A 17,125-nucleotide genomic window follows, 5' to 3' on the forward strand; every position below is an offset into this window, starting at 1 on the left:
CAAACAGAATCAAATGTTAGTAGCGGGAAAATTTCATTTGTTTGTGTTATATATTTTATTAAAATGTCAATCAAATACTCCTTACTCATTAGTAATTACATATTATGCTTAGGTTACATTCCTAAGTAGGTGAAATCAAATTGATGAGTTTTAACACTTATCACTGTGTGTATATGACTCCAAATACAGTATATTATATTGTAGTAGAAGGAATATGATTCTAATTTCTAATATGGTGCTAATCGTAAAGAAACTTTAAATCACATTAAATAGCCAAAGTTATACGTTTTACAAGTTGAGTAGATATATCATCAATAAAATATTTAAAATCCAAAATAAAATCTTCCAGTATATAAATATAAAATTAAATATTGCCAAAATACGTTGCTCAAGAAGCAATTACATAGTAATCCGCCAAACCGTCAGAAGACACAACATCAAAACAAATATATTCAAGGCATACCAATTCAAGATACACAAACGGCAAAAAGTATGCGCGCTAGTTTTGCAAAAAAAAAACTCTCATTACGTAGATCGGACGCAATGTGTATTTTTAGACAACCTCAGATACTGCACCGCTGCGACGCCCCCACGCCACGCTCATTCTCGGCACTACACACTGAACGGCTTATCTGACATCTATATAAGTTTAAACGTCCGTCCGCTCGTTCGATGCGTATCTTCTCTTCTGCGATGTCACTTAATAATCGTGGGTTTATCTCCTCATTAATTCGTGACATGATCTCTCGGAATTAATATTCACCACGCGTTAATTGCAGATTGATAGGTTACACATTTTTGAATTTTTTACAGGACTTTCAAACATTTTCGAGATATATTCTTTGATCGTTAAAGAAAGTAATGATTCATTTTGTAAAATACACGTAATGGCCGTAATCTGACGGCGTGAACTCCGGACTAACGAAAGAGAGATCCAAATTGCAATTCCACTGCTCTTAGCGCAATCGTATATTCTTTTAATCGACATTATTAACAAGTGGTTGATTGTATCGCTTTAATACGTCTCACTATTATAAATGAAGAATAACCTATCTATACCATTATGGTAATTTCATAACACACTTAAATATAGGATGAGTTACACAACAGTTACAATCTGTACAAGGAAAATACATCAAGGTAGTGTAGTGACTAAGCGAAACCGCGACCACCACGAGCTCGGAGACGACAAAAATATCACATCATAGATAAATAGTTTCCAACAAAACAAAACTCATTTATGTACGTACCCAACTACATACGTACGAGAGGAAACTTGAAAACATCTAGTCCAAGACAAAACGTCGTAAGAATGTCGTGAAATCCTCGCAGTTTTGCCCAAACTGCTCCCGTGAGCGACTTTCCGAACAAACAAGTGCCAGACAACTTCCAACCTACTCGTTGCCTAGCTTAGTTTCCCGAATTAAGGGGAGTTTCGCAACTTCCCGTTAATATTTGTCTCGGGGGGGTCTAGCGCGAAAACTCCAACTTTTCGCATTACTACTTTAGGACACTCGACGATAAGCTACTATGTGTTTTACAGTCGAATTCAAACTACTTTTGAAATGACAAATGGCTCGCGTACACTTAAGTTACGTCGCGATTATTTTACTTTTGTTTAAGCTTTGTTTTAATATTTAAGATTCGCTTTATACACGTAGCATTGGCTCAAAAGTTAGGTACATTTGCCTTTAACAAACACGCTACTTTTTCTACTTTAGGCACTTATAATAAAACATTTCTTTTGTGCATAATAAAACATTAAGTTACATAAAGAACATGAGTCATTGATCCCTTTTCTAGAATATGGACTAGGATTAAACTAAATACGGTTTTATAGGAACTAGCACTTTCCGTTAAGTCACATTCCACGTATTGGCACTTTGTATGTGATTACATCATATACGACATACGAGTGATATGATATATATCAGTCATACCTCTGTCAGTGAAATTAAAACAAATGCAAAGACGCGTCTATAATTCAATTAGTAAAACTAATATTACAGATTTTAACCAATTTTTGTCTACTACAACACAAAGGCTGAAAATGTAGGTAAACGAAATATCTACAAACATGCGTTAGCCTATATAACATCTCAATTCAATCTTAGGCGCGTATCTGTCTGGTCTACCTACATCAAAGGACAGCCAGACGTCAGTGTGATAAACATACGACAGACAAACGACATACACTATTGTCCAAAGCTACGTACACAATGACACCCTAGTGCTAAATGAAAATTACGATAGGATGGAAGGCAAGGCCGTATCTCGAATCTTGGCTAGATACGTGTTTCATCCACTTAAGTCCAATGCGCTACAATGTGGATAATAGTTTAGGGATTAATAGTGGAGGCGGTAGTTCCACCTCCAAATTATGAGCTCATCTCGCTTTACGCGCGATTCCAACCATGCCTGAAGATGATTAGTTCACACTTACACTTTTTTATATTGTACCTAACGATAAGGCAGACCGGCTACCTGGTGCAAATCAATCACCGTCCCCTATGGACATTTGCAACACCAGAGGAGTCGCCAATGCATCGCGGACTTTGAGAGCTCTTTTTGCACCCCTCTTAAAGAGCTCCTTGTCACATGTGATTACAAGTTTATAGACGGCAGTGGCCACCAGATGTACTGCATGCTCTACTACTCTGAAATAAACAATGCTAAACCACAAGTATTACTATCGAGCGGGGAATCTCGAGAGCATCTATCTATCACCTCGATCCACACGAGCGACCTACGTACGATCTAGTGCTCCTTTATGTCAAAATCACATTAGCTATTGTTCGACGACGCCTTTGTCGGGGCTGTAATGCGATTACATATTTCACTAGTACATATAACGCCTTGTATAAGTACATACATCGGGCGATTTGCAACTTTGTGTGTATTGAATGGTAAATTATGTAGCGCATCTTGCCAAAGAAAATTAAATGTCTTTAAGATAAATGTAAGGCAAGATACTGGAGCGAGACTTTTATTACTTGTATGTAAGAATGTAAACGATAATAAAAAATATATATTGATAATGATAAAGAAATATAGAAGCCGGCTGATTTCCTGCGGGAATTTCTCTGAGGTCGGGCTGCCTATCCAGTAAGTATTTTAAGGGACAATATGTCCACAGACTAAATATAATAAATACATTTTAGCTGAATATAGGTACATATAATCAATACTATAGCGAAATTATGATAGGATATAACAGTTATTCACGATACGCGGTTTTTAAATTCTTTATTACCGATATTTTGACCCATACGTGTATCCTGGTCACGTCGAAAGAAAAAAAAAGAGATAAATTTAATTTAATTTTCTAGATTCCAAAGTCTGCGCGGATCTCGCTCCTCGTGGTCGATTATACAATCGGTAGAGTTACGATAGCGACGGAATTTTATGTATTTCAGTCGCTGAGCAATAACACTGGGTGTTTTATTACGTGCCTCCGTTGTACGACCGTTTATCAACTGATAAGACGGAAGGGGATTGTTTGATAGGAAAAATGCTTGTCTCTTGTGATTAATGGGAATCAACTCGTGGCACAGCTACTGTGCACTTTCTTGGAATAAATTAACTTTTTTGTTTAACCCTTTGTGGTTCGACTCCGGCGGCATTTTCGCCACCCGTATTTCTATCTAATAACAGCAGTGTTAAGCGCTGCTGTGTTCTGGTTTGAAGGGTGTAAGGAGACATACTTATCCAACGCGTTCCAGCTTTCACCTCAGGGATAGCAGCGCATTTGTGGCCAAGCTCAGATAGGAATATCTAATCTTATCAGGGGTTGAATCAGGCCACTTACCATCAGGTGGACTGTATTCTCGTCTGCTACTCCTATATTATAAAAAAAAACTTTAAGCAGGAAACCCGGCCATAGGGAAAAAAGAGCAAAATGTCTTAAGTAAAAGTCTAATCACATCACCCATTTCTAAGAAAATCGCGTATAAACTAGCATATGCAAATGTATTTCTTTTATTCATTGGTTCATTGGTTTAGAAATAACAGCAATAAAATTTAGAAATAAAGTAAAACTCGATAATTCTAACCATGTATAGATAAGAAGCAGTGTAAAGAATTTTATTATTCTAAAGGAAAAGCTTGTTGCAATATCTTTAGTATAAAATGCTTCCCGTTATTACTTTAAAAGCGTTCTATCTAGAGACGTAGTGAGTTTCACAATTTATTGGATATTCTATGAACTATATAATAAAATGACCCGCGTGGCGAAGTCGTCACTGTTCGAGTCTAACGGAGTTCCGGGTTCAACCCCGGACAAACATACATCTGAATTATGACTTTAGATTTGCTCTGGATGTATTTGTCTACTCGTGTGTGTGTTCAGTGTCCACAGCAGCACACACACACATATCCTAAGGTAGGATACCTTGGAATATAACCATCTAAAATAAGTCACACACACATTTCAAAGTTTACTTATGTACATGTAATGATACACCATTACACAAAATACACGCAGACATTCAATTACAACCCTTTGCACGGAATCAATACAATATGATAACAGACCAGCATGTTACAGTGTCAGCATGCATCAATTACGTTCACTAGCCAAGCATGACATATTATTATAGTCGAATTTGATGTCAATCTGCTTCATAATTTATGCGATAGTTACTTATTACTAAATTGCAAAGGGCACTTTTTTCATTATATAATAACTCTTCTGTTTCTAAACATTTTCCTAGATGTTCCTTAATCCCTACACATTTTACAATTCCTTATGCATGTTTTTAGGAAAAAATCGTAAATATATTTCGAATACAAGTACGCTGTCATCCCTTTCATGCTTTAAGTTAAAACTCTAATACAATCGGTCCAGCAGTTTCCAAGATTAGCTTACCTATACGTATATAAAACAAACTGAAGCCCGAAATTAAATCTATTACGTATTTTTATCATCTCATGTTGTAGTGAAAAAGTATACGTTACAATAGACCATTTATCTGACTACTTACAAACAATATAAACGAGAATATAAATTAATACAACACAAGTCTGCAAAAGCAACAAATTTTAATGTCAACATTGACTATGACAAATAAAAATTAAAAACAAACAATGCTGAGCACATTTTAATGACACGAACCGGCGGACCTAATGGACTTGTAACGACGAAAAGTATCATTTCGAAATCATTACGTCATTTGTAGACAACTTTCCATGCGTTACCATGTAAGCAGATAACGTTTAAACGAAATTGTATTAGATTAAAATCGTATATAAATAATAAAACTAATATAATTCGTTTTGCTCTACGATAATTTTGAGTATATCTTTTTATTGAAGTTTAAATTAAGTTCCACTTCTAAATTACTTTGGCAGATTAGAGACCTTAATAGAAGATAGTGTTTTAATTAACATTTGCGTAAAAGTTTCTTCAAAATCGGATCATTCGATTCTATAATTCATTATTTGTACCGACATACTCGTACACATCATAGAAATGCAAAATAGACATTTCTTTCGTCAGTAATAATTTAATAGAAGTCTACGCTAAGAACAGAAATAAAGATTATCTCGTTAAAATGAGGTTAGGAAGCACTAGACAATTCACACACAAAGTAGCTAAAACGCTAAAAGTTTAATCGAAACGGATCTCAAAGAGAATACTACAATACAGCACTGGAAAATCAATATGACATCATTTGTACAATAATACACAAAGCCGTTTGGTAATTACAATTTTAATAGGTCGGTCAGTTGGGGTGTCCACCCTGCGGGCGGGGGGTGGCGGGGGATGGGGAACAACGGTCTGCAGTACAATGGAGCTTTACGTAACTCAAATTATATAGCTCTTGATAATGTTATTGAACAACGGTGCCGAAGCGTGATTTTCGCGTCGAAACTCCGCGCTCGATCCAATCGTTAAGATAATATTTGTACGAATCAAGAGCTTTAAATCGGCAGCTGCGATTGGTTAATTTTTTGGTATGTCACCTCGCGTTATAATTATTGTAGGCATGTGGCCGAGTTTAGTAATTCATGTTGAGTATTGATAAAAAAATATAATAATATACTAGAAACTCATAAATGGCTTAGTGGTGACTGGTGACCATATGATTGCGCACTGAAGAGTTCCAGAATCGATAATTTAGACTTCTGTTATTCTTAGCATTAGAATTCTTGTGTAAAAACCCATCATGTTTAGATATTTATAAATTGTTGTTTCATAAATTCGCTACATTTTAGTAATAGGTTTCTAATGTTTCTATTAATGCAACATTATAAATATTAATTGAACTTATTGATAATCAAGTTTGTATCAGATGCACTTACTACATTAATAAAATATCTTTAAGACTTGAATCCTTAATTTTAGTAGCAGGTACATATATTTTAGATCAGTACATAGTTCTAGCTTATGCGTACTAGACGATTGGATCAACTTCGTCTCGAGTCTATTGTTTTATTGTTAACCTGCGCTACCTCTACCGCTAAAACACATCATGAACACACCAACCCCGCACCGACTAGCAGTCTATAAAAGTTACAAGTCATTAAATTTTCAGTAGCACTGCACCGAAACTATCGGCCGCAGATTTTCTGTGAAGTTCAATTCACTGCGCTTCGGCATACAGAAATTCTCAACGAGTGGAAGCCGCAACGCGAATACGACCATTTTAAATCGGCGTAGCATATTGGGTTTATTACGCGGTGGTTTATGCCCACTCGTAGTTTCGGGTTATTTACGAATCCGCTATTGCATTTTGTGAGGATGAAAATTTTTTTTTTTGGAACATCTCTAGCACAATGTAAGTTTTAAACTACGACCTTCGACAAACATATTCATAAGTTATACTTAAGTCTTCGAATTCAATATGGTATGAAGTGCAATGTATGCATGTACAAACATTTAAAAAGACTTACACGCCTTTTTCAAGTCGTAATATGAATAATAGGACATTAGAAGATTCATAGACTTCACTACAATGAAAAGTAAGAATAATTGACGAGCTCATTTTTTATTACATTTTTAAAGCTCTATTTCTGTCTTCCATTGCATTAATTGCTAAAAAAACTTTCTGTAAAAGCTGAGGTAGCGGAAACATATAGTATGAGACAATTTTAGCCAAATTTTCAAACTCTGAAGTGCTAACTAATACATGTCTCCACTTTTAGCCTGTAAAAGTAAGATTATTGACTTCAATCACCTTTCAAGCAGAAAATATTCAATTCACATTTCGAAAGTACATCGTAACAGACGGATTCATTGACGTAGTGCATAAAATAGCCAATTTCAATATAAAAACAGTCCAATCACCGAATAGCTCGCTATAATTTTCTCCTTGACTCAGCGGCTATGCTCGGTGAGTCAGATAGCATAGTAATGAGGTTTTTGCTGTCGTGTCTGGCATTCGAGTTCCCGCGAAACAGTTTCCCTTTACCATCGCAATTAATTATAGTGACGATAATTGTTCAATGTTAAATGTAAATCGTGTTTAATTGTGTTGTTAATTATTTAAAGGAATTGTTGGTGTGCCGAAAAACTGTAACTAGCGCTGACTGGTATTGCAGGTGTAATTTGTATTTACGAATAATTTCCTTGGCGTCTTCATGTTTTGCAGAGGTTCCGGGTTTGATCATTAGTCAGGCAAATATATGAGGGATGAATTTAAACTGTTATGTCTGAGTGTTTTTGTACTCTTATCTTGGATGACCTATCGTGGAAGAGTTTTTTAACTTTCATCTCACTAGATAAATCTAAGATAATATCAGTATGTGCCACGTATTATAGCGCTCATTATTGATCTCGTATTTTCAGTGATTGACACATTAATCACACCACTTCAAATAAGGGCAAACAAAAGATTTTATCTTTAAACAAAAAAATCTTAGCAGGCACCGCAAATTTATGTATACAAATTGCAAATCACCAATCGATACTTATAACAAAGCGCTTGCACGCTAATGCATATTGGTAGGATAATGAAAAAAACCCGTCCTCAAAAAAATGTACCGAAAAACTCTTTTCCGCGGCATTCAAAACGAACGTTCCCAATTTATTTCAGAGCGATGCTATGCAGCGGTCATAAATAAAACTGCCAATAATACCTACGCGTGACAGTGGAGGCGATTTTTCTCTATGACGGCGAGGATATAATTCAACTGCAGAGCTCCGGAAATTCATATTTTTTCGTCTCCTATCTAAATAGTAAAACAGCGGTGGTTCAGTGGTATTTTTTTTTATAATATAGGGAGTAGCAGACGAACATGCAGTCCACCTGATAGTTAGTGGCTACTGCCGTCCTTGGACATATGTAATCAACCCCAAATAAGATTAGTATTTGTAAAGCCAACTTGGTAGACTGATTTTAAAATCCTCACCCACCATATTTTATTTTTCGACAATCTTTAAAAGGCGTTTAAGATTTAGAATTTAGATGTATCAGAGAATCAATATGTTTTTTAACAGAACATAATGGCATTTCAGGGTTGAATGACACACAATATTTGTACATAAATAATTATGTACAAACCTCTACGCATAGTTATCGAAATTAATAAAAGCTTGATTAACTATGAAGAAAAGCTTGTGGAAGAAACTACTTAGCATTTAGCAAGCAACTTGAAAAGTATCACACTTGAACCGAAATGTTTTCCCATCAGTGGGAGATTGCTGGGCTAACGACAACTAAGTATAAGTCTAAAAGCATATAACACTAACGACAGGAAATCACAGCGATTAGTTACAAAGTGGCTTGGATTAGCGGACGTAACTACTCAGACAATTACATTACCATTATGACAAAATACTTGTCGGTGGTATTAAGGTAGTTAAGTTAATATTTTCCGTGATAAAACGTAAATAGTCCCAGACATCTTCTACATTTTAAACAGTTTAACGAAAACACTAACAGCATGTACGTAAGTAAAATATCACACAGATAAACGCGTGTGAAGCCTTTATCGTAGGGTTTTTAATACTAATGTGATGGATAATATTCTTCGAACGTATGTATGTATGTATGTATGTCTCATTCATTGGCATGCCCTGCAGACCAAACGGTTTGACGCATTTTAATATAATATATGATATGCTACTGGATATGCCTAAATCGTGGCAGCGATATAGGGTTTATTTCACAAACATTCTTATAATAATGCTCTAGTTATACCAGAAATACCAGTCGGTCACGCCTTCGTCAATTAATCACCAACATTGTATAGACTGACCGTAGTGCAGTTAACCTCTCAATATAAACATACCCACTCAATACGTAACTGCATGCAGGCCTTTCTATCCAAGCGTGCCTCGTCTTAAGCCACATCGTCGAACCATCAGGCGGGATGCCAAACGCTACGATATGACTATCGATACAAATAAAATAAAACTAGAACGTCAGTTCAGATTCGAAATTGTCTAACATTGCTACATAAACATAAAAACTTTTTTAAAGATTTTATTTATATGTCTGTCTGTGTTTTTGTACGTGTGAATCTTGAATTCAATAAGACTTTGATCAACAAAGTTGCAGTTAAATATAGAATGACGCGAAATCGTGAAGAATATTTTTTTAACATTTACATGTATGTATGTTTTAATTATCTCTTTGTGTGGGTTTATATTGGTAATAGCTCAATTTACACAACAGGTTTCCTCAAACGTAACATAATGGCGATTATATGCAGAATAAAGACATCAATTGAGTTTTAAAGTCTTCAAATAAACTAAAACTAAAGGAAAGATTCAAATTACTTGTTAAATATATTTTCTTAAACTTGTGAAAGAAATTACTAAAAGATTACTCTGAAATCGAAAAAACACAAATATAATACGCGTAACCACGACACAAAACTTCCGGAACACGACCAAAATGACATCTCTCTTTAGGAACAAAAGCAAAATAACAGTTTTATTGTCGGGCGATCGTTTACGCACAAATACCTGTCGCGGAGATCTCTTTGTCGCTAGTGAAAGTCGCATAAAATACCGTTCGACGACCCGTTACACGTGTCGCGTTGAATGGCACTCGCATAAATAGTATTTATGCGAGTGCCATATTTATTAAATACGCTTAACGTGTATATAAATATCTTTTTGATGTATAATAAAGTTGACAAATTCAGGTCTATTCAAGTTTGTTATTTACAAGTTTTTTTATGGACAAGTTGATATATGGACCGCCTATAAAGTAATGGAAAACCAATAATGCATTGTGGTTTTTGAGCAACTATTTTACGTATTCAATGTAAGGTTATATACCAGTATATCACGTGCAATACAAGAATAACCTAATGTATTAAGAAAGTTCATAAATAAAAATAAATTAATCAAAAAAGAATAAGTTTAGTGTAATAATTTTATTCTTACATATTTCCAAAACAACGACGATGGGCAGCTGGAGTGACAAAACTCGATAAAGTTCGTAATGAGTACATCAGGGGTTCGTTTAAAGTCGCTTCAGTTGCGGAAAAGATGGTGGAGAGCCGTTTGAGATGGTTTGGACATGTGATGAGGCGAAACGAAAATTGCGCTGTTAAAAAAGCTTTAGAAATCCCAGACAAAACAAAGGGCAGAGGAAGACCGCCGGCCACGTGGTGGACAACTGTTACCAAAGATATGGAACGAGCTCAGCTGAATACACAGACAACCCAGGATATAGCATCCTGGCGCATACGAACGAGGAGGGCCGACCCCAAATAAAGGGAGAAGGCAAGGAAAAAGAAGATATTACCAAAACAAATGCAAAGTCTACTTTCTGTGAAATTACAAGTGACATAAAATTTTAATTTAATTTTCTCGTATGAATTTCTCCAACGATTTAGTTTAATCACTTAAGCCTACTTCAAGTTTCTATAGTTTGACCGCTATAGAGTGCGCGATCATTCACAAATAATAATACGCTACACCCCTCAACTCCTAAAGCAGGTCAACATTTTAAAATGCAGTTGCTGTGGCGCGGGCCGCAGATAATAAGCGACCGTAAACCGGTTATTCTGTTTTGACTCATTATTTATTGTCTCGCTTTACTCTTTTGTTTTCTCTCTCTTCCTCCATTTTATTTTTTTTGGCTCTAAAATTACACGCCGTCCAAGATATTTTTGGCAGCGCGGTGCGTCCGTTTAATTAACACTTTCTTAAGCATTGCGGCTGTTAAAAGCAAATTTAATCAGACTTCGTTTCATAATATTCAGTATTCTTCCATTTTCCTCTTAGGCTTTACTATAAAAATCTGCATTAATAAATCCTAATGTTTGTGTTAATAAACAGGAACCAATATAATCATCAGTAAAATCCATTTATATAAACGTAATCAAATATTACGTAATTTATGTTTTGTGATATCAAATACTACATTTGCTAGCATAATAATGTTTTACGGTTATATTACACTCAATTTATATGTATCAGTAAAATCGTTCGCAATTGGCCCTTGGATGAGTAACTCAGTGGCAAATATTCATGAGCAAAGCGCTTCGGAATTCAAGTATGCCGGTTGTTAGAAATTAAATACTAAAACTTGTAGAGCGGTTTTAAAGCTGGATTTTGAATTCGCTCGATACTTCTCCATCCCACTATTCCTCATTTCCATCAGAGCTTGCCTCGTGTTTACCAGAATTAAAGCTACATTTGCGAAAGAGGACTCAGTTATAAAAACAAATGACTTGACAGCCCCTCTCTCGGCTTATTTATAACCGCGCCAAAAAACGGACAATTCCTTAGCGTTTCCACTGCAGTCTCATTACTCTCAAGCCTTTAAGAACTGTAGAGAAATAAAGCTAAACAAACGCACATTAAAACGCAATCGATAGCCGATCGGTTGTCGAGCCGGTTCGAGACGTATGTGTGTCGACACGTGTGCTGGTGTGTGTGTATGTGTGTGCGAACGGATGTACACTGGACGTCGTAACCACTGTTTAATAGGGCTGTTACGTTCGTACGTTATTATAAATGCGTGTAAATATGCCGGTGCAGATGTGCTAATATTGCAAATGTTTGGATGAAAACTTAAGACTGTACGCGTATTATTTCACCAGACTGCTGAGCTGTGCATGTATGTCTCATTCTTCGACATACCACGCAAACGGCTTGTGGGAATTTTTCATATAAAGTGTCGTTGGATTCATCTAAATTGTGGTAGTGACATAGGCTATAGCCTATACTATATAGAAATATATTTCTAAGCAGTAAGTTTTTTGTTTTATATTTATTGTGTTTTAATAGTTTTTGTGGATATGTTACACATACAAGTGTTACAACATACATTTAATATCATTAATAATTTATTGTTCATTTTCCTGAATTTACGCGATTGAAGAGACTTAAATGTATTTTCAATACCGGATGGCTCCAAAAAACTAACCTTGGATTTTCATCTAAGCCACCAGAATAAGAGACTTAAATTCAAACAACTAATTCATGTATAACTTATTTAGGATATAAGTTTAGACGAAACTTCATCGAGGTTAGCTTTTAGAGGTAGCAACATAAGTTACCTTACATCGTACGCCGAGGAGTGAGCTTTTAGTGTAGACTTGTGGCGTAACACTAAGTTTACAATTTCCTTGTGTTTCTCCTTACTAAATTCTAAACATTATGATCTAACGTAGGTACTATAGCACACTGTAAGATATTAGTATTACCTGCGTCGCGTACGTAAACTTATAAGTTACTTAAACGTGCAAATTGTTTGATGCCAATATTATGTGTCTTTTTAAGATCATTCCAAGCGCTATATTGTATACAATATATCTTTGTAAAACATACAAAAAAATAACTTTCAGCCACATCAACTTTAAATTTAACCATAACCCGTTCCTTTAATCTTCACGCAGCTTAAAGTTACGAGCACTAAACCTATAACTAGTTTTTGAAGCGCTGAAACATAACCGCACGGAAATATCTGAGAAACAACTAACCACGGTTCGTCGGACGCGCTCAAAACTTCGACGAGCATTAGCGATTCACACGTACGTAAATGCTAATTATGTATACATATTTATACATAACCTGTAAGTTATTCGTGATTGAATATTAAAAATATTTGCATAGGAAATAGCGGCTGGGATAAAGTACAAGTTTCTGAATGAATTGGAACTGGTCATTAGTCACGCAAGTTAAGCAGAGTTCCAGGTTCAATACCAGCGAATTTATAAACGCATTTATGTCCATGGCATTTACATATAAGTAATATAATCCTTAAATTAATTAGTTGAATTTATATTACGTTAGTTTTCTAAATCGTACATTACTACATCGAAAATAGTTAAGACTTTTTCTAGCAACATTTAGTTTTCATTTCCAAGGGAATATTTACAGTCAACTAATTATTCGCACAATTAATTATAATCGCGGTCGGATCCATAGGCGAAAATTGTATATAACAAGAGTAAGTATATTAATGATATATATAAACTGATTTCATAATATGACAGATTCCATCTCAATCAATATCTTTAATGATATTGATTCCTCAGAATAAATTATTATAATTATTATTTTACATACTGGAATGACCGGATAAAACCAGATTAAGGTTACAGCATCTGCTTTACAATGATAATACCTATTTAGATGTCTTTACCCATAATCATGAAGATTCTAATGCTATAATTTTAGACAAATTAATATTTTCTATTTTCTTCTATTTTAAATTTCGTTCTGGCGAGTAGAAACTATCGTTCGTCTCCTAGTAACAACGAGGCCTTTATAATTATAAAAGGAATCAAAGGTAAAAATGATTTCTCTAACATTTACAAACAATATAGCTTACATTCTCAAACAAATTTGACGATCGATCTTGGGTCGATCTTGAAAATCGGTTGAACTAATTTTTACGGTAAGTTTACATAACTATACTAAACATTGTAGGGGTCAAATATTTGACAATTCAACACGAAATTATCTAAAATTCTTGCCTTAAGTTAAGAGTCGCGCGGTAAGGCTCTTTTGGGTAATCCAAAAGAGACCATTTCTTTAGCCGGCTACAAGGTCCGATACATTATTACGGCAATGGGTCAAGGGGAGGCTCTGCATTATTTATGTTCGTAATACCGATTATTGTGGCGAAGCTGGCAAGAGCACTAAAAAGTTTAGGTATGACTGTCAAGGCCGAGTCAATGTATAATTTATCTCGCGGTCATCACAAGTTTTAACTACATATTTTAAATTTTAAACCCTGATATAAATACGTCTAGCGTAGACGTATTACGAAAATTCATGATTTTATCGTAAATAGTAGTCATATAGTGACTACTATTATAGTCTAACAACTTATGTTTAAGTATAGCGTTTATTCAGTTAATTGTCTTGACTGAGATAGGATTAACAATGTTATCGACTTTCCAAATGCCAGGACGACAATCAAACTAAAATACAAAAATGAACATGTTGCCTAATCTACTAAAGGTAAGTACACCAATCATACTATAGATATAATTGTTCTTAATGCTATTTAAATATTACACCTTTTATAAATTTTACTTACAAATACTTTCAAGGTGTTATATGATAAAAATCGTCATCAATCCGTTGTCAACAATCCAAACCGAAATCAAGAATGTCAAAAATATTACTAAAAATAATATTGCACAACCCTGCGCGGCCAACGCAAAGAAACTCGACTCGCAGCGAGTTGCCATGCAATCTATCTATCTATACGTTGCAAGCGAGTTCTTGACATCGCTTGTGCGAGTACGGAGATAGGTCGAGGCGAGCCGCGGACGGACGTGTGTGCCTTTGTTTACGACGCACACACACACACGCGAGAGCTAGCCGCTACACGTATCATACATGTACTTGGCATAAACGTTGATGCTAAAACTGTTTTACAACTATACTATTGTATAATGTAAGCGTATTTACGTCCGCAGATAGCACCGCGAGTTTCATAGTTAGTGTACTGTAAGTAATGAAATATAATTTCCTTTTACAAAAGCGTACGAAAGCAAAACTTTGTGTGGGTAGGTATCGAGTTTAAAACAATTTCCTCCGTAAGGCTTCTTTTGTTCATTGTAAAAGTATAACAGAACAGGATTGTGCTCAACGGCTCTTATAAGAAACTTTGATCAAGAAATTAATGAAACTTGGAAAGAATTCCAACAAGACTAAAAACCAACAACTCAAAACAAACACAAAAGCTAAATAGGTAAATAATGAAAGGCAAAACTTTCAAATGAAATCCATTCAAAGTTTTTACCCAATTCAAACTTAGTTGAGCGAGAAAGTTGGTACTAATTTAACTTTACTGAGGGGACATGAAGAACATTTGTTTGATGTTAGGGCAAATAAAGTATTAGGAATCACTGGAAATTCCAAATTTAATGAATGTGTTTAATCTGTAATTTTCTATCTCTGATCAACTTTAGATCTTCTTTATCAGTCTTGATATTATATGAATAGTTGTTGTATATGGAGTTGGTAACACATAACCAGATATATGTATACAGTCTAGGCTGACTGTAAGGTAGTTTGTTACTTAAAAAAATGTTTATATTTAAGTATGAGATTAAACATAAATGTATTATTAAATATTGTATTTATTATAAAGACTGTTTTCAACTGTTTAAAGCTATTTCAATACAGTTACAATAGGAAAATGGCACTCAGTTGTTATAAAGTACTTAGACAAAAAACAGGAAATGTATATAATTATTATATATAAATAGGTGTATGCTTAGTATGAATTCATTAACATAAGTTGCAGTAACATTAAATATAAAATTGTGGTCTAAATAAAAACTTCTTTTTTTAAAATGTTTTATTGTAAGCATAGAATTTAAAAAAAATGAAATGTTTAATCTATACCATTATCATTTATTCATACCCTTATAAGCATAAAAGGTCCATATGAGGACTTCACAGAATATTAACTAAAATCCAGATTAAAACCAATAAGTATACTTGACAAGAGACAGTTTCTTAGATCAAAAAGTTATTACTATACAAAAATGAATAGGCTATTATAGCAACCTATATCATTAACTAATTTGGGTCATAAGGTATCCCCTCTGATGTATGGCACATATTAAAAATCTACACAAGAACTTAATTAAGTACAAAAATTATAATAATATATTGTACTGTCCATTCTAAAACTATTCTTGTGATTCACTTAATGATTTATGTAAATTAATATGTTGGTATTAAGGAGGGCAAAATTAAATAAATTATTTACATAGATATACTACTGTTAAATATTAAGTGATTACATACTAATTTGAAGTAAAATAAAAGTAGAGATAACAATTCAAAAACCAGTAAAAAATAATTACTTAAGCAATGAAGATTTCTTTTATATTAGTACTCAAATTATCATGAATACTAAGTTAGTTTATGGCATATTATAATATTTATTTTATATATCACCAAGAGATTGTGGAGGATATAGATAAAACTTTGTATTACTATGTTGGAAACAAGTTGTGACATGTGCAATGAGTTGGCAATTTGTTTTTTTGTAGAGTAAATAAAGCATGTGTATAGTTTTTACTAGTAACTTTCTAATGCAACTAGGTCAGTGGTCACTAGGGGCACAACGGGAGACCGCGTGCGTTGTACAGCGTTCTCGGTTCGAGTACTTTGGTAGCTTCTAGAAAACTATTTCGCGACCATCACGTTTCTTGTGCGTCTAGTGACGCGGCGGCGTCGGCGAATATGTCGTCGGCCTAGCGAGACCACAAGGCAGAATCAACGCGCCGCGCCGCTCTAGCCTATGACGCTACCTCATTTACAATAATTACGCCCGTATACACACAATCACTGTACTTAAAACTTCACTCGTTTATCCATTGCAACTAAAACTATCACATTCTTAACGAATATAACTAAACTTACCGTATATACGCCGAATCCAACAACAAAGAGTAACCAGCCACGCGCTCCAATTACAGGGCACTCACAAAATCACCAAAGCACAAGGTACAGGATTAAAATTATTTCACAGAATCGTCAATCCAGTCCACAGTCAATTTACAAAGGTAATAAAATGAAGATTTTCAGTTTTTCTTAGCAATAAACACTTAACCGGGAAAGCGAACCCTGAATGACCGCCAGCTACGTACAAAATGGCGGATTCGCGTAATGAAAGTGACGCGCTGACGCGCCGACAAAATGCATAGAATAAAAAGTTTTGAGTAGTCTATGATTGATAGCCAT

General features: G+C 34.8%; 1 protein-coding gene across 3 annotated transcripts in view; it reads right to left on the reverse strand.

Annotated features, from left to right (window-relative positions):
- The window catches only part of CtBP (C-terminal binding protein), a 178,738-nt gene extending 161,662 nt beyond the window's left edge, over window positions 1-17,076 (reverse strand). For all 3 annotated transcript variants that reach the window (XM_073079608.1, XM_073079593.1, XM_073079584.1), the window contains exon 1: window positions 16,805-17,076. The gene's annotated coding sequence lies outside the window, so the exon portion shown is untranslated. The remainder of the gene's footprint in view (window positions 1-16,804) is intronic.
- Between the last annotated feature and the right edge of the window lie 49 nt (window positions 17,077-17,125).

Source organism: Epargyreus clarus, unplaced genomic scaffold (assembly GCF_041222505.1).
Source record: "Epargyreus clarus isolate Ecla_fem2 unplaced genomic scaffold, WU_Ecla_fem_2.2 ptg000002l, whole genome shotgun sequence".
Taxonomy (NCBI): Eukaryota; Metazoa; Arthropoda; class Insecta; order Lepidoptera; family Hesperiidae; genus Epargyreus; species Epargyreus clarus.